Source organism: Molossus molossus, unplaced genomic scaffold, assembly GCF_014108415.1.
Source record: "Molossus molossus isolate mMolMol1 unplaced genomic scaffold, mMolMol1.p scaffold_m16_p_1, whole genome shotgun sequence".
NCBI classification, from domain to species: Eukaryota; Metazoa; Chordata; class Mammalia; order Chiroptera; family Molossidae; genus Molossus; species Molossus molossus.
This window is the reverse complement of record NW_023425344.1, coordinates 193959881-193982416: the sequence shown is the minus strand read 5'-3', so window position 1 is coordinate 193982416 and position 22536 is coordinate 193959881. Positions and strand designations below refer to the sequence as shown.

Here is a 22536-nt window from a genome sequence, read left to right as displayed (position 1 = left end):
TCAGAAGAAAAATATCTAATAAATACTTTGATATTTAAGATAGCATTTCCCTAATGAGAACCATTAAAAGCTTCTGGTAAATGTAGTAGATCAAGATGACTCAGAAGTCTTGTCTTCTGTTCATAACCCATGGAAATGCTGGATATGATGCAATGAAGGATACACTGCTAAGCTCAAACTCAGGCAAGGGAAATACCCTGGCATCAAAAATAAAGCAGCAACTAAAAGTGAGAAGAGCCCTGGTCGGTTTTGCTCACCAGTTAGCACGTCAGCCTGCGGTCCAGAGAGACCCGGGTTTGGTTCCCGCTAAGGGCACATACCTTGGTTGCAGTTTGTCCCTGGCCCTGGTTGGGTCATGCGGGTGGCAGCCACTTGATGTGTACCTTTCACATCGATGTTTCTCTCTCTCTCTCCCTCCTGCTCTATCTGAACAAAATGAAAAAATGTCCTTGGGTAAGGATTAAAAAAATAAATAAATAAATAAATAAAAGTAAGAAGAGTTAACAGGAACAAAAGACAAAGCAGCTTAACAGCTAAAAAATGATGCACGTGTGGGAGTCATGAAGAGCTACACTTATTAAACACAAATAAAAACCCTACCCATAACCTCTGGTGAACGGAAATGACACTATAGCCATTGGTGGAAAAGAATCTCTTATGAGTAGTGAGAGCATACAGGAATGTAGTCCAAGTTTTTCTTACCCAGATGGTTTAGGGACTCTATGCCAAAACTTTAATATAGAAAATTGGCCTAGAATCAATGAAAACTCTGATAAGCTAAATGCAAAACCACTTTTAGGGACATTTACTCATCCAAAACATATAGAACTCTTTCAGAAAGTAAACCCTGTTAAAGATGGCTTCACAAAAATAATAAATTACATAAAGAAACACGTCACCAAGAGGGAGGATCAACAGATGCAATAAAATTGGTACAAGAACCAAAGATAATAAAACAATCTTTATAAGATTTTTAAATACACATTTTTCATGAAAATAAAATAAGCAAGAATAGAAACTATTAGGCAAGAACCATAATTATTACAAAAGTACAATGAATATGGAAAATAACCCAATAAAAATTACATAAATGAAAACACAATCAATTAAAATTAAAAACTCAAACTCAACGGATAAGTTGAGCAAAAGAATGCACTGAGGAAGGAATGAATGAGTTAGAAGACAGATGTGAGGAAATCACCTATAGAAACAGAAACATAAAAATAAAAAAGAGGTTAATTCATTAAAGACAGACTATATGACAAAGACATATTTATATCTACCCAATAGAAGGTGCAGAAGGAAATCCCAGATAAGGAGGGAATGGCAATATTTTAAGAGATAATGCTGAGAATTTTCCAGAAATTAAGAAAGATATGGATCTCAAGCAGGATTAAGAAAACAAATCCACCACTGTATACATCATAGTGAGACTGCAGAACTTCAAAACCAAGAGAATAGCTTATAAACTACCAAAGCAAATATTTAATAAGAACAGACAGTAGTCTACCAGCATCATTATCTAAAAAGCTGACAGTAGATGGTTCATCAACATCTCTAGATGCCAATGGACAATGAAATGGTATCTTTAATGAACCGAGGAGTTGGGGGAGGCTGGCCATCTGGAATTCTATGTTCAGTAAACTGTATTTGAAAAAACATACAAAGTAAGAAATTTTTCAGAAGACTGGAGAATTTAAGACTCAAATTTTCAGAGACAAATAATGAAGGGTCTACACTTCAGGAAGAAGAAAATTGAACCTGGGGGGAAAACAAAGAATCATGATGAGCAAAAAAATGAGAAAGCATAATAATAAATCTAAATTAGTACAGACTATAAAAACAACAGGTAGGGGTATTCAAAATTAAGAGGAAGTATTATCTAATATCTAACTTGATAGATAGGAAGAAATCAAGTTAAGGCAGTCTAAGATCTTTTCAAATCAGTAAAAGAAAAATGAAGACAATATAAACTTATTTAATCCAACAGAAGGCAGAAGAACCAAAGAAAAGGCATAGTAATTACAAAACACACACAAAAATATGGCCAAAACAACTTCAAATTAACAAGCAAAATAATATAAATAAATTCACTTATTAGAAGGCAGAAATTATCAGACACAATATAAAAGGAATACTCTTAAAACTAAATGACATAAAAAGTTTGAATATAAATGAAGAAAGATATAACAGAAACTATGTAATAATGAAAAAAATAATTCCTCTAGAGGATTTAAATAAATCAAACAATATATTCTCCAAACAAAAATGGACATAATTACATGAATAATTATTTTTCAGTTAGAATTGATTTTAATATATCTCTAACAGAAACCATTAAAGCTAATAGGAAAAAAATGGTGATACACTGGTGTTATGGACATGAAAATTAATTAGCTTGATCCAACAGATGGTCAACAAATAGAAAATATACTTTCTGTCAAAGAATATTTTTTAAAAGTGCACTTGTACACAAATAAGTTTTAATGTATTTTTGAAAATCAATGTTATATACATTCTCTGACTATAGTGCAATTAGATTTTTAAATAACAAAAATAAAACAACAAACATGTTTAGAAACTAAAAAACACACTCTTTAAATAATCAATATAAAAATCATAAAATAGAAATTATTGAAACGGCTGAAGCTTGAGGAAGTTCTGTCCACTTGCTCCAAGCACAGGACTGGACCTGAGGCTAAACTGCAGGGCATTCAACTTTAAAAGTCACCTGAAAATAGCTGAATGGAAATACAGCGAGCAAGGAGCCTGGAGAGGAGACAGAAGACGCGAAGAGGGTGAGCGAAGGGACGCAGCTGTGCAGTACAGCTGGGAAGCGGGAGGGAAGGTGCGGCAGCACTGCTCTTGCCCCTTGGGCGTGGAGAACTCAGTCCCACACAGAAGTCCCTAAATGAGAGCAACCGAGAAGGGAAGGGGAACCCACATAGCATCAGATGGTGGGAATCAGAGGTGATTTAGCCCACCAGGGGGACTCAGCACTATCTCAGGATAAAAGCCAGTGGGTGGTTGGGGTGCCAGCCTGGAAAGCTCCGCTGATAATGGGAGCTGAAGAACACACAAAGCAGAACGGCACACCTGAGAAGGGGTCTGGGAATTTCACATAGCAGCGAAACTGAGGGGCTGGGTACTCGCTGAAAGAACTATGGCAGAGTGTAGCCAGAGCGCCCAGGGAAAGAGGAGAGTTTCTCCCCACCTCCAGCAAAGCAGGGTCCCCTCACCCATGGAACAGTGCTGGGCTGGAAATCAGCAACCGAGGCAGGGCCTGACGGTGCTGGAGACTCGGATGTCTGGCCAAGAGGGAGCCTGGGCAGAAGCCTTGCCCCGTGAGAGTGGGCCATGGTAACAGATTAAAGAGCCAAGCAGGGCTTTCTTTCTGTTTTGTTTTCTTTTTCTTTTCTTTCCCCCCTTTTTTCTATTCTTCCCTGCTTCAGGTGGCAACCAGGGAGTGCCAGCAACCCAGGCAGAACTGAGGCATTGGAAGGAGAGGAAGACACTGCCTGCCCCTCCTGTAAGCTACAGGCACCACTCCCAACACTAATCTATTCCAACCACCCTGACTGGACTGGATACCCTGTACAGCCCAGTGCCATGGGGGAAGGGAAAGCAGCCCAGAACAAATAGATACAACTGGAGAGCCCTGAAGGCTACCCTGCCTCTGGGCTGGGAAAGCCTCGCCCATAGACTATGAACTTCACCCTCAAGGCTTCAGCCAGGGATTCACACTGGCCTGCACCAGAGAACTGCCCAAAAGGACAGGGACCCACACCCAAGGGGCCAGATCCAACATCATCGGAGTAAAATCCAGTAAGCTCCATAAATAGCAGATCCAAGGTTTTTTGTTGCTGTGGGTGTGGTTGTTTTGGGGTGTGTGTATAATTTTTATTTTTAACTCAATTTTTTTCTTTTCTTTTCCCTTTTTGTTTACTTTCCTATTCTAACATTTTATTCTATTTAGCATTACTTTCTACAATTATTATTTTTCAGTCATTATTTTCTACCTTTTATTTTTTATACTTACCCTATTTTCTGGTCTCTGCCTTCTTTGCTTTCATGTTCTTTTTATTTTTGTTTTTTCCTTTCTCCTAACCTTTTTGGTCTCATGCCTTCTAGTACTGTGTGTGTGTGTGTGTGTGTGTGTGTGTGTGTACTGTATGTTTGTCTTTTAAGCCTTTTGTTGAGGCTGGTGCTTTTTTCATTGTTAATGCTGATATTTTTTTAAGGTGCTTTTGGTTTGGTCTGCTATTGCCTTGTCTTCTTTACGTTCACATATATATATATATTGTTTTCTCTCCCTCTTCTAATTAAATTGGTCTCATACTTTCTAGTAGTCTTTCTTCTTGGTGTGTGTGTGTGTGTGTGTGTGTGTTTTCAGTTTGTTTGTCTTTTAATCTTGTTGTTGAGGCTTATCATTGTTGATGCTGATATTTTTTTTTCAGGTTCTTTTTTATTTGGTCTGGTTGTGCCTTGCCTACTTTATTTTCATTTTTTCCTCTCCCTCTTCTAATTCTTTTGGTCTCACACCTCCTAGTATTCGTTGTGTGTGTGTCTTGTAACTTTTTTGTTGAGGTGGTTGCTTTTATTATGGTTAATGCTGATATTTTTGAGAGGGTTCTTTTTGGTTTAGTCTGGTTTTGCTTTGGTTTGGTCTGTCAATACCTATATAACAGTTGGCATGACAGGGTTGGGGTTGAGACTCATACTTAACACCCCCAAAGACTGAGCCCACCCACAAATGGACAACAGCAATCTAGACCCAAATTCAACAGGAAAGCCCACATAACCTACATAAGGGTCATTGTAGAGCACCAAGTTCAGAAGATCAAGGAGAATACTCCACTGGGTCCCACAAGAAGGACACCACACCAAGACTGGGAGGCATAGCAGTCTTATTTGATACACACCAACTTGGCCATGTAGCACAACATGCCTCACCTGTCTCTGAATTACAAAACTGATAAAAGGGTGAGACAAAGAAACAACCCCCAAATGAAAGAGAAGAAGGAATACTAGAAAAGGAACTACATAAAGTGGAGGCAAGCGTCTGTCAGATAAAGAATTCAAAGCACCCTGGCCAGTTTGGCTCAGCGGTTAGAGCATCGGCCTGCGGTCTGGAGAGACCCATGTTCAGTTCGCGCTAGGGGCGCATACCTCGGTTGCAGTTTGTCCATGGCCCAGGTTGGTCGTGCGGGTGGCAGCCCCTCGATGTGTCCCTTTCACATCGATGTTTCTCTCTCTCTCTCTCTCTCTCTTCCTCTCTCTGAACAAAAAATGGAAAAATGTCCTCAGGTGAGGATAAAAAAAAAAAAAGGATTCAAAGCAATGGTTTTAAGGGTGCCCAAACAACTTAGTGAGAACTACAAGCAACTTAATGAGAACTATGCCAGAATAAAAAAACAGGTAGAAGGTATGAATAAAAATCAAGTAGAAACGAAGAACGACATAGCTGATATAAAAAATACCTTGGAAAGACTCCACAGTAGATTAGAAGAAGCTAAAGACTGAATGAATGAGTTAGAACACAAGGTAGAAAAAAACACCCCATTAGAGCAGAAAATGAAAAACAGGCAAAAAGGAAAGAAGGGAGGGAGAGAAAGAGAGAAAAAGAGAAAGACAGACAGATAGACAAACAGGACAGTTTAAGGGAACTTTGGGACAATGTGAAATGTAACAACATTCACATCATGGGGCACCAGGAGAAGAATCAGAGAAAGGAATAGAGAACCTGTTTGAAGAAATAATGACAGAAAACTTCCCTATCTTGGTGAAGAAAAAAGTCACACAAGTCTAGGAAACATAGAGTCCCAATCAAGATGGCCTCCAAAAAGGCACACACATAGACACATCATAATTAAAACAGCAAATGTTAATGACAAAGAACCTTAAAGGCAGCAAGAGAGAGTCAAAAAGTTACTTACAAGGAACCTCCCATTAGACTGTCAGCTGATTTCTCAGTAGAAACACTGACACCAGTAGGGAGTGGCATGAAGTATACAAAGTAATGAAAGACAAGGATCTGAATCCAAGACTACTCTATCTAGCAAGGCTATCATTGAAAATTGACAGTGAAAAAAAGAGCTTCACAGACAAAATAAATGGCTAAAGAATTTAATACCACCAAACCAGCACTGCAAGAAATGCTAAAAGGACTATTAGAAAAAGAGAAAGAAGAAAACTATATATAGAGAGAAAGGAACCCAGCATAAAGAATAAAAATGGTAACAAATAAGTGCCTATCAGTAATAACCTTAAATGTAAATGGCTTAAATGCTCCAATCAAAAGACATAGGGTAGCTGATTGGGTAAGAAAACATGACCCATATATATGCTGTCTACAAGAGACACATCTCAGAATAAAAGACTCATATAGGATGAAAGTGAAGGGAAAAAATTTTCCATGCAAATTGAAATGAAAAAAAATAGCTGGTGTGGCAATATTCATATCTCATAAAATAGTCTTCAAAATGAAGACCATAACAAGCAACAAAGAAGGTCACTACATAATATTAAAAGGATTGATCCAACAAGAGGATATAACCCTAGTAAACATATATTCACCAAATATAAGAGCAACAAAATATATTTAAAAACTTCTGAAGGCCTTCAAGGGAGAGATCGAAGCAATACAATAATAGCCAGGAACTTGAATACTCACTGGATAGATCTTCTGGACAAAAAATTAACAAAGAAACAGAGACCCTAAATGATGCACTAGACCAGCTGGATTTAATTGATATTTACAGAACATTTTACACCAAAATTTCAGAATATACGTTCTTCTCAAGTGCACATGGGACATTCTCAAAGATAGACCACATATTAGGACACAAAGTCTCTGCAAGTTCAAGATTTTGAAATCATATCAAGCATCTTCTCATTTCACAATAGCATGAAACTAGAAATCAATTAAAATAAAAACACTCGAAAATATTCAAACACAAGGAGACTAAATAGTATGTTATTAAACAATGAAGAGATTACCAATAAGATCAAGAAATAAATATAAAACTTCCTGGAGACCAATAAAAACGAACACACAACAACACAAAATATATGGGTCCCAGTAAAAGCAGTCCTGAAAGGGAAGTTCATACCAATACAGGCCTACCTCAAGAAACAATAAAAACTAATAAACTATTTAACCTTACAACTTAAAATAATTAGAAAAAGAGAAAAAAAACAAAACAAGAGTTATTAGAAAAAAGAAAATAATAAAGATCAGAGGGGAGCCCTGGCCAGTTTGGCTCAGCGGTTAGAGCGTCGGCCTGTGGTCCGGAGAGACCCGGGTTCGGTTCCCGCTAAGGGCACGTACTTCGGTTGCAGTTTGTCCCCGGCCCTGGTTGGTCGTGCGGGTGGCAGCCACTCGATGTGTCCCTTCACATCGATGTTTCTCTCTCTCTCCCTTCCTCTCCCTCCCTCCCACTCTATCTGTACAAAAAATGGAAAAATATCCTCGGGTAAGGATAAAAAAAAAAAAAAAAAAAAAAAAAAAAAAAAAAAGATCAGAGGGGAAATAAGTGACGCGGAACAAAAAAAAAAAAAAATACAAAAGATCAATGAAACCAAAAGCAGTATCTTTGAAAAGATTGATGAACATTAGCCACTCACCAAGAAACAAAAACAGAGAACTCACATTTTAAAAAAATCAGAAACAAAAGAGGTGAAGTAACAACTGACACCACAGAAATGCAAAGCATTGTAAGAAAATACTATGAACAATTATATGCCAACAAATTTGAAAAAATAAACAGATTCCTAGAATCATACAGTCTTCCAAAACTCAACTGGAAAGAGTCAGAAAACCTGAACATACCAATAACAACTAAGGAAACAGAAGCAGTAATCAATAAACTCCCAAAGAACAAAAACCCTGGTCCAGATGGCTTCACAGGGGAGTTTTACCAAGCATTCAAAGAACTAACACCATTTCTCCTCAAACTATTCCAAAAAATTCAAGAGGAAGGAAGACTTTCAAGCTCTTTTTATGAGGCCAGCATAATCCTAATCCCAAAGCCACATAAATTCACTACAAAGAAAGAAAATTACGGGCCAATATCCCTGATAAACACAAATGCCAAAATCCTCAACAAAATTTTAGCAAATTGGATCCATCAGTATATTAAAAAAATTATACACTACAACCAAGTGGGATTTATCCCAGGGATACAAGGCTGGTACAATACTCACAAATAAATGTGATACACCATAAAAACAAAATGAAAGATAAAAATCATATGATCATATCAATAGATGCTGAAAAAGCATCTGAGAAAATCCAGCACCTTTTATTATTTTTATTTTATTATTTTTTTTAATCCTCAACCGAGGACATCCTTCCATTTTTTGTTCAGATAGAGTGGAAGGAAGAAAGAGAGAGAGAAATATCTATGTGAAAGGGACACATTGAGTGGTTGCCACCCGCACGACCAAATCAGGGCCAGGGACAAACTGCAACTAAGGTATGTGACCATAGCGGAAACCGAACCCAGGTCTCTCTGGACCACAGGCCGATGCTCTGACCACTGAACCAAACCAGCCAGGGATCCAGCACCCATTTTTGATAAAATCTCTCAGCAAAGTAAAAATAGAAGGATCGTACCTAAACATATTCAAGGCCATATATGACAAACCTACAGCCAACATCATACTCAGTGGGCAAAAACTAAGCATTTCCCTTAAGAGCTGGAACAAGAATGGGGTGTCCACTTTTGCCAATCATTAAATATAGCACTAGAAGTCTTAGCTATAGCGATCAGACATGAAGTAAAAATAAAAGGGATCCAAATTGGAAAGGAGGAAGTGAAACTGACATTATTTGCAGATGACATGGCATTATACATAGAAAACCCTAAAGACTCCATCAAAAATCTACTAGACTTAATAAACGAATCTGGCAAAGTAGAAGGATACAAAATTAACGTCAAGAAATCGATGGCATTCTTATACACCAATGATGAACTCACAGAAAGAGAAACTGAAAAAACAATCCCATTTACCGTCGCGGCAAAAAAATTAAGATACCTAGGAATAAACTTAACCAAAGAAATAAAGGGCCTGTTCGCAGAAAACTACAGGACATTGAAAAAGAAACAGAGGAAGATATAAAGTGGAAGCACATACCTTGGTCATGGATTAGAAGAATTAACATCATTAAAATGTCCATACTGCCCTGGCCAGTTTGGCTCAGCGGTTAGAGCGTCAGCCTGCGGTCCGGAGAGACCCGGGTTCGGTTCCCGCTAAGGGCACGTACTTCGGTTGCAGTTTGTCCCCGGCCCTGGTTGGTCGTGCGGGTGGCAGCCACTCGATGTGTCCCTTCACGTCGATGTTTCTCTCTCTCTCTCCCTCCCACTCTATCTGTACAAAAAATGGAAAAATATCCTCGGGTGAGGATAAAAAAAAAAAAAAAAAAATGTCCATACTACCCAAAGCAATCTATAGATTCAATGCAATACCCATCAAAATACCAATGATATATTTCACAGAACTAGAACAAATACTTCAAAAGCTCATATGGAACCAAAAAAGACCCCAAATAGCCACAGCAATCTTGAAAAAGAAGGACAAAGTAGGTGGGATCACAATACCAGATATCAAGTTATACTACAAAGCTACTGTAATCAAACCAGCCTGGTACTGGCACAAGAACAGGCATATGGACCAGTGGAACAGAAGAGAGAACCCAAAAATGGACCCAAGACATTATGCTCAATTAATACTGACAAAGGTGGCAAGAGCATACAGTGGAGTAAAGACAGCCTCTTTAATAAATGGTGTTGGGAAAACTGGACAGCTAATGCAAAAAAATGAAACTAGACCATCAACTTACACCACACACAAGAATAAACTCAAAATGGATAAAAGACTTAAATGTGACTCGTGAATCCATAAAAATTCTAGAAGAAAACGTAGGCAACAAAATTTCGGACATCATACGCAGCAGAATTTTTACTGATACATCACCTAAGGCAACAGCAACACAAGAGAAAATTAACACATGGGACTGCATGAAACTAAAAAGCTTCTGCACAGCAAAAGAAACAACCATCAAAATGGAAAGGCAACCCACTGTATGGGAGAGCATCATTGCCAATGATACATCAGATAAGGGGTTAATTTCCAAAATATATAGAGTACACATATAACTCAACAAAAGGAAGACAAAGAACCCAATTAAAAAATGGGCAGAGGAGCTGAACAGACACCTCTCCAAACAGGACATACAAATGGCCAAGAGACATGAAGAAATGCTCAACGTCACTAATCATCAGAGAGATGCAAATTAAAACAACAATGAGGTATCACCTCACACCTGTCAGAATGGCTGCCATCAACAAATCAAACAACAAGTGTTGGCGATGTTGTGGAGAAAGGGGACTCTAGTACACTGCTGGTGGGAATGCAGACTGGTGCAGCCACTATGGAAAACACAATGGTGTTACATCAAAAAATTAAAAATTGAACTTCCATTTGGCCCAGTGATCCCACTTCTAGGAATATACTCTAAGAAGCCTCAAACACCAATCAGAAAGAATATATGTACCCCCATGTTCATAGCAGCACTATTTACAATAGCTAAGATCTGGAAACAGCCCAAGTGTCCATCAGTAGACGAATGGATAAAAAAGCGGTGGTACATCTACACAATGGAGTACTATGCAGCTGTAAGAAAGAAAGATCTCTTATCCTTTGAGACGACATGAAGGGACCTGGAAAGTATTATCCTAAATGAAACAAGCCAAGCAGAAAAAGACAAATACCACATGATCTCACTTATTTGTGGAATATAATGAATATAACAGTCTGAGAAATAGGGTAGACCCAGAGACGTGGAAGTAGGGTACAGACTGCCAACCCTCAGGAGAGGGAGTGATAGGGGGAGAAAAGAGATAAACCACAGAAGTTATATGCATGTACGCATAACCAATGGACACAGACAACAAAGCTGGGGATGGGGTGGGGGGGATGGGGAGGAAGGTGTCAATGGGGAAAAAAAGGGAGAAACATCTGAAACAAACATAAAATAAAAAATAAATTCAGCAAAGTAGCAGGATACAAAATCAAAATCCAAAAATTGTTGGCATTTTTATACACCAAAATGAACACACAGAAAGGAAAACTAAAAAACAATCCCATTTACCATTGCAACAAAAAAAAATTAAGATATGTAGGAATAAACTTAACCAAAGAGGTAAAAGACCTGTTCTCAGAAAACTACAGGACACTGAAAAAAGAAACAGACAAAATATTAAAAAGTGGACTGCACGAATCAACATCATTAAAATGTCCATACTACCCAAAGCAATCTATAGATTCAATACAATCCCCATTAAAATACCAATGACATATTTCACAGATCTAAAACAAATACTCCAAAGTTTATATGGAACCAAAAAAAGGCCCCAAATAGCCACAGCAATCTTGGAAAAGAAGAACAAAGTGGGAGGAATCATAATCCCAGATATCAGGTTATACTACAAAGTCATTATAATCAAAACAGCCTGGTTCTGGCAGAAGAACAGGCATATAGATCAATGGAACAGAACAGAGAACCCAGAAATCAACCCAAGACATTATGCTGAAATAATATTTGACAAAGGTGGCAAGGCATACAATGGAATAAAAACAGTCTTTTCAATAAATGGTGTTGGAAAAATTGGACAGGTACATGCAAAAAAGTTAAACTAGACCACCAACTTATATCATGTACAAGAATAAACTCAAAATTGATAAAAGACTTGAATGTAACTTGTGAAACCATAAAAATCCTAGAAGAAAATGTAGGCAGCAAAATCTCTGACATCACATGTGGCAGATATTTTCACTGATACATCACCTAAGGCAAGAGAAAAAAAGGAATAAATTAATAAACGGGACTACATCAAACTAAAAAGCTTCTACACAGCAAAAGAAACAACCATCAAAATGGAAAGGGAACCCATGCTATGGGAGAACATGTGTGCCAATGATACATCGGATAAGGGATTAATATCCAAAATATATAGAGTGCTAATATAATTCAACAAAAAGAAGATGAACAGTCCAATTAAAAAATGGGCAGAAGACCTGAATAGACACTTCTCAAAACAGGACATACAATGTCCAGGAGTAATATGAAAAAATGCTCAATGTCACTAATCATCAGAGAGATGCAAATTAAAACGACTACGGGGTATCACCTAACACCTGCCAGAACGGCTGCTATCAACAAATCATCAGACAACAAGTGCTGGCAAGGGTGTGGAGAAAAGGGGACTCTAGTACACTGCTAGTGGGAATGCAGGCTGGTGCAGCCACTGTGGAAAACAATACAGTGTATCCTCAAAAAAATTTAAAATATTACTGCCATTTGACCCAGTGATTCCATGTCTAGGAATATATCCTAAGAAGCCTTAAATGCCAATCAGAAAGAATATATGCATCCCTGTGTTCATAGCAGCACTACTTATAATAGGTAGGATATGGAAACAGTCCAAGTGTCTATCAGAAGATGAGTAGATAAAAAAGCCGTGGTACATATACACAGTGAAATACAATGCAGCTGTGAAAAAAAAGATCTCTGACCCTTTGAGAGTACAATGAGGATCTGGAAAGTATTATGCTAAGTGAAATAAGCCAATCAGAGAAAGACTAATATCCTATTATCTTACTTATTTGTGGAATATAATGAACAAAATAAGCTGATGAACAAAATAGATCCAGAGACATGGAAGTAGGAAACAGACTGACAAGCCTCAGAAGGGAAAGGGGGTGTGAGGAGGCAAGAAAAGATAAACCAAAGAACTTATATGCATATATGCATAACCAATGGACATAGACAACAGTACGGTGACGGTGGGAGGTTGGGGGATGGGAGTAGGGTGGAGGATGTCAATGGGGTGAAAAGGAGGGATGTCTGTATTAAAAATTAATAAAAAGAGCCCTGGCCAGTTTGGTTCAATGGGTTAGAGCGTCGGCCTGCGGTCCAGAGAGACCCAGATTCGGTTCCCGCTAAGGGCATGTACCTCGGTTGCAGTTTGTCCTGGCCCTGGTTCGGTCATGTGGGTGGCGACAACTCGATGTGTCCCTTTCACATCATGACGATGTTTCTCTTTCTCTCTCTCTCCCTCCCACTCTATCTGAACAAAAAATGAAAAAATAAAATAAAAAAGATTAATAAAAAGAAAATAATATCATAAGATTTTAAAACAAATTACCACAAAAGAAATATTTATCTAAACAGGTCCTGCAATACAGATAAGCTATCATAGGAGAAAAATTTATAGAAATTAAATGTATTTATTAAAAAATAAGAAAACCAAAAATAAGTCCACCACAATTAGAAGAGATAAAAATAAAGATAAGACTGATGAATTAAAACACACACACATACATATATTAGCAATAAAACCAAAAGCTAATTCTCTGAAAAGACCAACAAAATACGTAAATAATATTGGAAAGTCCCCAAACGTTATGTGTTGGGTTACAGATACAGTCAAGATTTAAAACACAAGAGATAATTAGAATAAACTTATTCTAATATATTTTAAATATAATTAATGGATAGTTTTCTAGACAACTATCAAATATCAAAATTTATCCTAGAAGCAACAATTACTAAAGAAAATAAATTGACAGGCAAAAAATCCCACACCAGGGTATTCCACAATTTTAATCAAAGAGCAGATGATCCCTGATAAGAAAAGCTTCCAAGAACAGAATAAAACAAAAAAAGGAAAACCATTCAGCTTATTTCATGTGACAAGGATAATACTAGTATCAAAACCACAAAGTAAAATAACTAGGAAAAAAGTGAAAGGGCAATTTTATTTTTGTTCATAGATGTAAAAACCTACATAAAATGAAAGCAATCAAATGTAGTAGTCTTTAAAAGAAAACAAGAAAGCTGCCTTTGTAATGCAGTATGTTAAAACATGAAACAAGCCCTAGCCAGTTTGGCTCAGGGGCCTGCAGACCAGAGAGTCCCAGGTTCGGTTCCTGCTAGGGGCACATACCAAAAAAAAAAAATTAAACAAGGGGGTGAAAAAGACATTTCATCACCTAAATTAATTTGGGGGAAAAGGTTTTGATAAGACTTAACATTCATTCAAAGTAGGAATTAAGGAAAACAGATTAAGCCTGATAAAAGAAACCTACCAAAATTCTATAAGGGATCTCAAACACAGTGATAAGTTACTAAAAGTGGGCTCCTTAAAAATCATAACCAAGATGAAGATGCTCACCACCACTTTTTCTATTCCACATGGAACTGGAGGTTCTAACCAGATCAAGAAAAAAAAAGTTGCATGAGAAATTGTAAAGGAACAACACAATCATAATTTTCATATGCTATAACTGTGTTCATCAAAAATCCAAGGGTGCCCTGGCCGGTTTGGCTCAGCGGTTAGAGTGTCGACATGCAGTCCTGAGAGAACCGGGTTCGGTTCCCGCTAAGGGCGCATACCTCGGTTGCAGTTTGTCCCCGGCCCTGGTTGGTCGTGCGGGTGGCAGCCACTCGATGTGTTCCTTTCACATCGATGTTTCTCTCTCTCTCTCTGTTCTTCTCTCTCCCTCCCACTCTACCTGAACAAAAATAATGGGAAAATGTCCTCGGGTGAGGATTAAAAAAAAAAAAAAAAAAAAAAAATCCAAGGGAGTCTAGAGAATGAATGACGATTAATCAGAGAGGTTGATGGAGACTCAAATATGGTGCCAGCCTGCTGGCTCAATGGGGGAAGGGCTCAGAAAAGAAACAACGACCTATGCCAGCATTTCTGTTTGGGAGAAAGCAGCCCCTCCAGCTCTAGCCTTGATGCCAGACACTTCGGTTCTTCCCTGAACATCCCTGGTGCCTTTTGAGCTGCTGCCCCGGCACTGGAACTCAGAGGAAGTGAGTCCGACTCTTTGAAGCACTGAATATGGGATAATGTGACCAATGTGTTTGCTCCCTGTCCAGTGATCCCCACAAATTAAGAGAATGTCTCTCTCTTATCTTTTTCCTAAAGTACAGACTTAAGTATGCCCAGACAGAAGATGAAGTAAAGGAGATCTGCATGCAGATGTTCATTAAGATTGATAGTGAGGTCTGAACTGATACAATCTACTCTGCTGGTTTTATGGATATGATCAACATTGACAAAAACAGAAAGAATTTCTATGTGCTCTACGATGCCAAGGGTGGCTATGCTGTTCATTCATTGTATTATACCTGAGGAGGCCATATACAAATTGTGCAGAGTGAGAAAGATCTTTGTGGGCACAAAAGGAATCCCTCATCTGGTTACTCGTGATGCTCATACCATCTGCTACCCTGATTTCCTCATCAAGGTGAATGACAATTCAAATTGATTTTGAGACTGTTTATGGTGGTGGTCAGATGTGCTGACCTGGGAAGAACTGGTGTGATCACCAACAGAGAGAGACATATGAAAAATATCACAGTCAAATGCTTTGCCACCCAGCTCTCCAACATCTTTATTATTGGCAAAGACGGTTTCTCTTCACCACGGAAAAGGATATCTGCCTCACTACTGCTGAAGATAAAGACAAGAGACTGGCAGCCAAAAAGAGCAATGGATAAAATAATCTATAGGTGAAATAATTGAAAAAGGTTTTTAACTTAATTATGATATGGCATGAAAATATAATAAAATACTCCATCTAACAACCACAGAATACACAACCCTCTCAAGCACACATGAAACATTCACTAAGAGAGACCACACTGTGGTCCATAAAATACACCTTATAATTTTAAAAGAGTAGATATCATATAAAATAGGTTCACGTACCATAATTGAATTTAATTAGAAATCAAAAAAAGAAAGGTAGCTAGAAAAATCACTAAATATTTGGCGATTACACACAAAAAACATACTTTTAAATAACACATAGGTCAAAGGAAAAAAATAAAGGAAATCTAAAAATACTGTTAGCTAAATGAAAATGAAAATACAATTCATCAAAATCTGCGGGATGCAGGAAAAGCAAAGCTTAGAGGGAAATTTATAATACTAAATGCCTATATTAGAAAAGAAGAAAAATACAAAATCAATAATTTATGCTTCTGTGGCAGGAAATCAAAAAATGAAGAGCAATTTAAGCCTAAAGGCAGCAACAGAAAATAAAAAAAATTGGAGCAGAAATCAATGAAATTTAAAACAGAAAAACAATAGAGAAAAATCAATGAAACCAAAAGCTAATTTTTTGAAAAGATCAATGAAATTCTAGCTAGGCTAACCAAGAGAAAAAGAGAGAAGACACAAAATACTAATATTACAAATTAAAGAAAAATAATCACCACTAATCCCATGGACTATAGGATAATGAAGGAATATTATGAACAACTTTATGCCCACAAATGTGATAACTTAGATGAAATGGATCAGTTCCTTGAAAGATATAAACTATCAAATCCACACATGAAGAAATAGATAATATGAAGAGGCCTATATCGATTAAAGTAATTAATTCAATAATTATAAAACTTCCAAAGCACAAAGCACGAGGCCCAGATGCTCTAACTGGTGAACTGTACCAAATACTTAAGGAGAAAATTATACCAATAGTCTATAATCTCTTCGAGAAACCAGAAGCAGAAGCATCATTTCCTAACTAATTCTATGAGGCCAAAATAAAGGCAATAGCAAAACCAGACAATTACAAGAAAAGAAAATTACACATCAATATCTCTCATGAACACAGATGCAAAGATCTTTAACAAAATTTGAGTAAATGAAACCCAACAATGTATAAAAAGAATTATATACCACGACCAGGCAGCATTTATTTGAGGTATGCCAAAGTTGGTTCAACATTCAAAAGCAATTAATGTTATCACATTAACTAAAGAAAAAAAAATTGATCATATAAATTGATGCAGAAAAAGAATTTGACAAAAATCTAATATTCATTCATGATTTAAAAAAAAAAAAAAACTGCCCTGGCCGGTTTGGCTCAGCGGTTAGAGTGTCGGCCTGCGGTCTGGAGAGACCCGGGTTCGGTTCCTGCTAGGGGCGCGTACCTCGGTTGCAGTTTGTCCCCGGCCCTCGTTGGGTCGTGTGGGTGGCAGCCACTCGATGTGCCCCTTTCACGTCGATGTTTCTCTCTCTGTCTCTTCCTCTCTCACCCTCCCACTCTATCTGAACAACAACAACAAAAAAACTGCAAGAGATGACTCTTGGAAGTTTTTGCCTGACTTTCTCCAGACTTCACTCCATGTACCTTTCCCCATTGCTGATTTTGCTTTGTATCCTTTACTATGATAAATGATAGCCATGATACAACTAAAAAAAAAAAAAAAAAAAAAGTGAAGCAGAGCTGATAATCTATATCTGTATAAACACAAGTGTTAGGATCAACACACAAAAATCAATGTTCCAACTTCCGGTCAAGATGGCGGCGTAGGTAAATACTGTATCGCGTCCTCCCACAACCACATCAACGTTACAACTAAACTACAGAACAACCATCACTCAGAACCGCCTGAAATTTAGCTGAACAGAAGTCCTATAACTATAGAATTAAAGAAGCAGCCACGTTGAGACTGGTAAGAGGGGCGGAGGTTAATGAGCTGGTCCCACACCCACGTGTGGCCGATAAAAATCAGGAGGACACCTAGGCTGGGAAGGTCCTCCCTGAGGATTGAGGGGTCCCCTTCCCACAGTAGGCACCCTGCTCAGGGTTCCAGTGCCCAGAAGAGAAGTCCCCATAACCTCTGGCTGGAAAAACCAGCAGGAACTGAGGCTCACGGAAGATGAGGTGGCTGGAGCCCCAGGCAGCTCCTCTTAAAGGGCCCGCGCACGGACTTATTGGACTCACTCCCTCTAAGCTTGAAGGGGAGGCAGCTCGAGGGGCGCCAGAGACATACAGGGAAGAACTGAGCTGTTTGGCACTGGAGCGAGGGCTGGAGAGTGTGCTTTCTCTGGGACAAACGTGCTATCAGAGGCTTTTGTTCCTTTGGTGAGCCCTTCCCTGGGCTGCCATATCTGGGACTCCAGCAACCAGACTCACACTGGTTTCTCCACCCTGGTGATTCCCTGAGGCCCCACCCCACCTAACTTTCAGGCCCACCCAAGCTTTTGCCACTTGCTTAACCATAGGAGTGGCCTGTCTTGGATCCTGCTTCAGGTTTTCCTAAATTCTTTCAAACAAGCAGCATCTGGTCTCAGCTAGCCCCATACCTCTCGTTAAGTAATATATAGAAACAATCACAGGGAGGCAGCCAAAATGAGGAGACAAAGAAACAGGTCCCAAGTGAAAGAACAGAAACAAATCTCCAGGAAAAGAACTAAGCGAAATGGATAAGCAACCTAACAGATGCTGAATTCAAAATACTGCTTATAAGGATGCTCAATGAACTTAGTGAGGGCCTCAAGAGCATAAAAAAGGACCAGTCAGAAATGAAGGAGGCACTAACTGAAATAAGGAATAATTTACACATAAGGAACATGACAAGTATTTCAAAACATTGATAATTATTGAATTTGGGTGATTAGTAATAGGGGAGTTCTTTATAATTTTCTCTGTTATTGTATATTCTTAAAATTTTTCATTATAAAAATTAAAATAAATTAAAAAAAGGTTTCAAAGAAAAAAAAAATGAATAATTTACACAGATTCAATAGTAGAGTAGGTAAAGCCAAGAAGCAAACCATCGATTTGGAATATAAGGTAGCAAAACACACCCAATCAGAACAGCAAAAAGAAAAGAGAATCCTCAAAAATGAGGATAGTGTAAGGAGCCTCTGGGAAAACTTCAAGGGTGCCAACATTCACATGCCAGGAGAAGAGAGAGAACAAGAAATCGAAAACCTATTTGAAACAATAACAGCAGAAAACTTCCCTAACTTGGTGAAGGAAAAAGACATACAAATCCAGGAAGCACAGAGAGTCCCAAACAAGATGAACCCCAAGAGGCCCACACCAAGACACATCATCATCAAAATGCAAAAGGTTCAAGACAAAGAGAGACTCTTAAAAGCAGCAAGAGAGCCCTGGCCAGTTTGGCTCAGCGGTTAGAGCATCGGCCTGCGGTCCAGAGAGTCCCGGGTTCGGTTCCCGCTAAGGGCACGTACCTCGGTTGCAGTTTGTCCCCGGCCCTGGTTGGTCGTGCGGGTGGCAGCCACTTGATGTGTCCCTCCACGTCGATGTTTCTCTCTCTCTCTCTCCCTTCCTCTCTCTCCCTCCCACTCTATCTGTACAAAAAATGGAAAAATATCCTCGGGTGAGGATAAAAAAAAAAAAAAAAGCAGTTAGTTACCTACAAGGGAGTTCCCATTAGACTGTCAGCTGATTTCTCAAAAGAAACTTTGCAGGCCAGAAGGGAGTGGCAAGAAATATTGAGAGTGATGAAAAGCAAGAACCTACAACCAAGATTACTCTATCCTGCAAAGTTGTCATTTAGAATTGATGGCCATATAAAGATTTTCCCAGACAAGAAAAAGTTAAAGGAGTTCATCACCACCAAACCGTTATTATATGAAATGATGAAGGGTCTTTTTGAGGAAAAAGATAAAATATATGAACAAACAAAATGGCAATGAATACATATCTATTGACAATGGAATTTACAAACAAAATGAACAGGCAGAACAGAAACATTCTCATAGATACAGAGAACATTTTGTTGGTTGCCAGATGGGAGGGGGTTTGGGAATGGGGGAAAAAGGTTAAGGGATTAAGAAGTACAAATTGGTTGCTAGACTGACAAACCGCAAAGGGAAGGGGTTGGGGGGTGGGAAGAAAAAAAACCAAAGAATTTATATGCATAACCAATGGACACAGACAACAATGTGGGAAAAAGCAGGAGGGGGGCGGGAGTGGGGAAAAGGGGGTCAATGGGGGAAAAATGAGGAACATCTGTAGTAAATTCAACAATAAAGATTAAAAAAAAATCAATGTTCCTATGGAATCTTTTTTTTTTTTATTCTCACTCGAGGACACTTTTTGATATTTTGTTCAGATAGAGTGCGAGGGGGAGAGAGAGAGAGAGAGAAACACTGATGTGAAAGGGACACATCGAGTGGTCGCCACCCACATGACCCAATCAGGGCTGGGGACAAACTGCAACCGAGGTACGCGCCCTTAGCGGGAACCAAACTCGGGTCTCTCCAGACCGCAGGCCAACACTCTAACCGCTGAGCCAAACCGGCCAGGGCCCTATGGAATCTTATTCCATAGCTCTCTGGTTTTATGATATACACAGGAAACCTGGAAAATCTATTGACTTTAATGACCAGCATATTTGTTAGTCTGTCCTCTGAGATAGTGATTATTTCCTCCAATTCTGGATTGAAATCCCTGGGAAGTCCTGTGTTCAGGTCATTGGAATGGCATCACAATATGCTTAACACCAAGACAACATGTGGCCAAAATACAGTTATGAGCTAATATTCTTGCCTATGAGGATGGCCAAAGACAAATACCATTTAATTTCACTTATATGTGGAATCTAAAAAACAAAACAAAAAACCAACCAACAAAACAAAACAAACTCATTGATGCAAAGAACCGATTGGCAGGGGTTGGAGGAGGGAGTAATTAAAACTTACAGTGGTGATCACTATGTAGTATATATATTGAATTACAATGATTGGACACCTAAAATACACATGATGTTGTATACTAATTTTACCACAATTTGAAAAAAAGAATGGCCAGACATTTTACTCTTCTCCATGGCACAGAAGTGATCTACAAGCTTCAGTCAGAGCTTGGGAACTACTCTGTTAAAATGCCTCAGATTTGCACACTGTACAGTACAGGTCACAGAACTAGTAACACCTGAGCGCCTCTACTACAAAACAACTTTTGCTAAAATAGAGCAGCTCTTGTAGATGTCTGCCTTTAAGCAGGACCATATTCCAAATGACAGCCAGAGCAGGGTGCAAAATACACCCTTAAGTAAACAAATTAATTAACCTAATCAAATTAGATATTTAGTGCTATCTGGTGTATGGTGAAGAAAATAATTGTTTTGGGTTGAGCACAGCTGATTCAGAATTGTATATGGACAACAGATATGTGGCTTAACTACCCTCTTAAACTGGAATAATAGACCCACTTCATCAAATAGAGAGGGATGACTATGTTCCTACATGCTATAAGTCAAGTTGGCATGTGTTTCCTTCATCTAAAGAGGGGTACATATCAGTTTTAAATATGCTTTGATTTAAAGTACAAATTACATGGTAATTCTGTTTAACTGCCAGGATGTGTATCAATTTAGAAATTAATTACTTTAAAAAAAGTGAACTGTTAAAATATAATTTCTTTTGTAATGGTATATACAATGGTAAATAGAACACATGGTCTCAGACCCTGTGGAACTCATCATCCAGTGGAGGAAAAAGACAAAAAGTAAACTAACAAATGAATGTATTGGGACATTGTGCTAAATGCAAAGAAAAATTAGTAAGACCACAAAAAAAGAACAACAGCCCTGGCCGGTGTGGCTCAGCGGTTAGAGCGTCGGCCTGTGGTCCAGAGAGACCCAAGTTCGGTTCCTGCTAAGGGCACATATCTCGGTTGAAGTTTGTCCCTAGCCCTAGTTGGATTGTGCGGGTAGCAGTCACTCAATGTGTCCCTTTCACATCGATGTTTCTCTCTCTCTCTCTCCCTCCCTCCCTCCCTCCCACTCTATCTGAACAAAAAATGGAAAAATGTCCTCGGGTTGGGGGGGGGGGAACAACAGGGGAGCCTACTTAGCATAGTCAAAGAAGACCACTCTGAGCATTACAGGTAGAAGGCATATGTGACTGCCCTCAAGGAAAGAGAAGGAAAAAGTTTAAGGAACTAAAAGGCCAGTTAGGCTGGAGAGTGGTGGGCAAAAAAAGAGAGCACAAGGTCAAATAAGAGGCAGGAGCCAGATCTGACAGCTTTTGAAGTGCAACATGAAACTACTGCCAAGTTCTAGGCAAAGGAATGACATGGTCAAATTAAAAGATTATTCTTGGATTATCAGTGGATTGAGCGCCAGCCCATGTACTGATAGGTCCCGATTGGATTCCTGTCAGGGCACATGTCAGGGTTGTGGGCTCCCACCCGTGGTGGAAGGCGTGCAGGAGGCAGCCGATGGATGTATCTCCCTCACATCGATGTTTCTCTTTCTCCCTTCCTTTCTCTTTAAAAAATCAATAAAAATATGTTTAGATAAATAAAAGATTATTCTTGGCACCTGTATGAAAACTAGGGGATGAAGAGTGAAATAAATCGTCCAACAATGAAAGCAAGTGTTCTCAGGAAAGTCTGTAATTTACGCTGCGCAAGTAAGGAAATGAAATCCTCCCAACTCCACCACATGTGGACAAGAAGAGTAATTCCAAAAGTCCGGAGAAACAGGCTTTCAATTTAGAAACCAAGCCTAAAAGAAATTTACATACCTAAACTCTAGGAACTTGGAATTAAATGGAATTCTTTAATCTAGAAACTGAACTATGTGGCAATTCCAGCTATCCACACCACGTCGAGCAGTATTATCTGACTGACGATCCTGTTCGCTTGGGTTAAATTAAATTTTCGCTCACTTCAACCACCTAG

At 38.7% G+C, this 22536-nt stretch overlaps 1 pseudogene; it reads left to right on the top strand.

Annotated features, from left to right (window-relative positions):
* Positions 1-95: 95 nt before the first annotated feature.
* Positions 96-15626, top strand: LOC118622818 (annotated as a pseudogene).
* The last annotated feature ends 6910 nt before the right edge of the window (positions 15627-22536 follow it).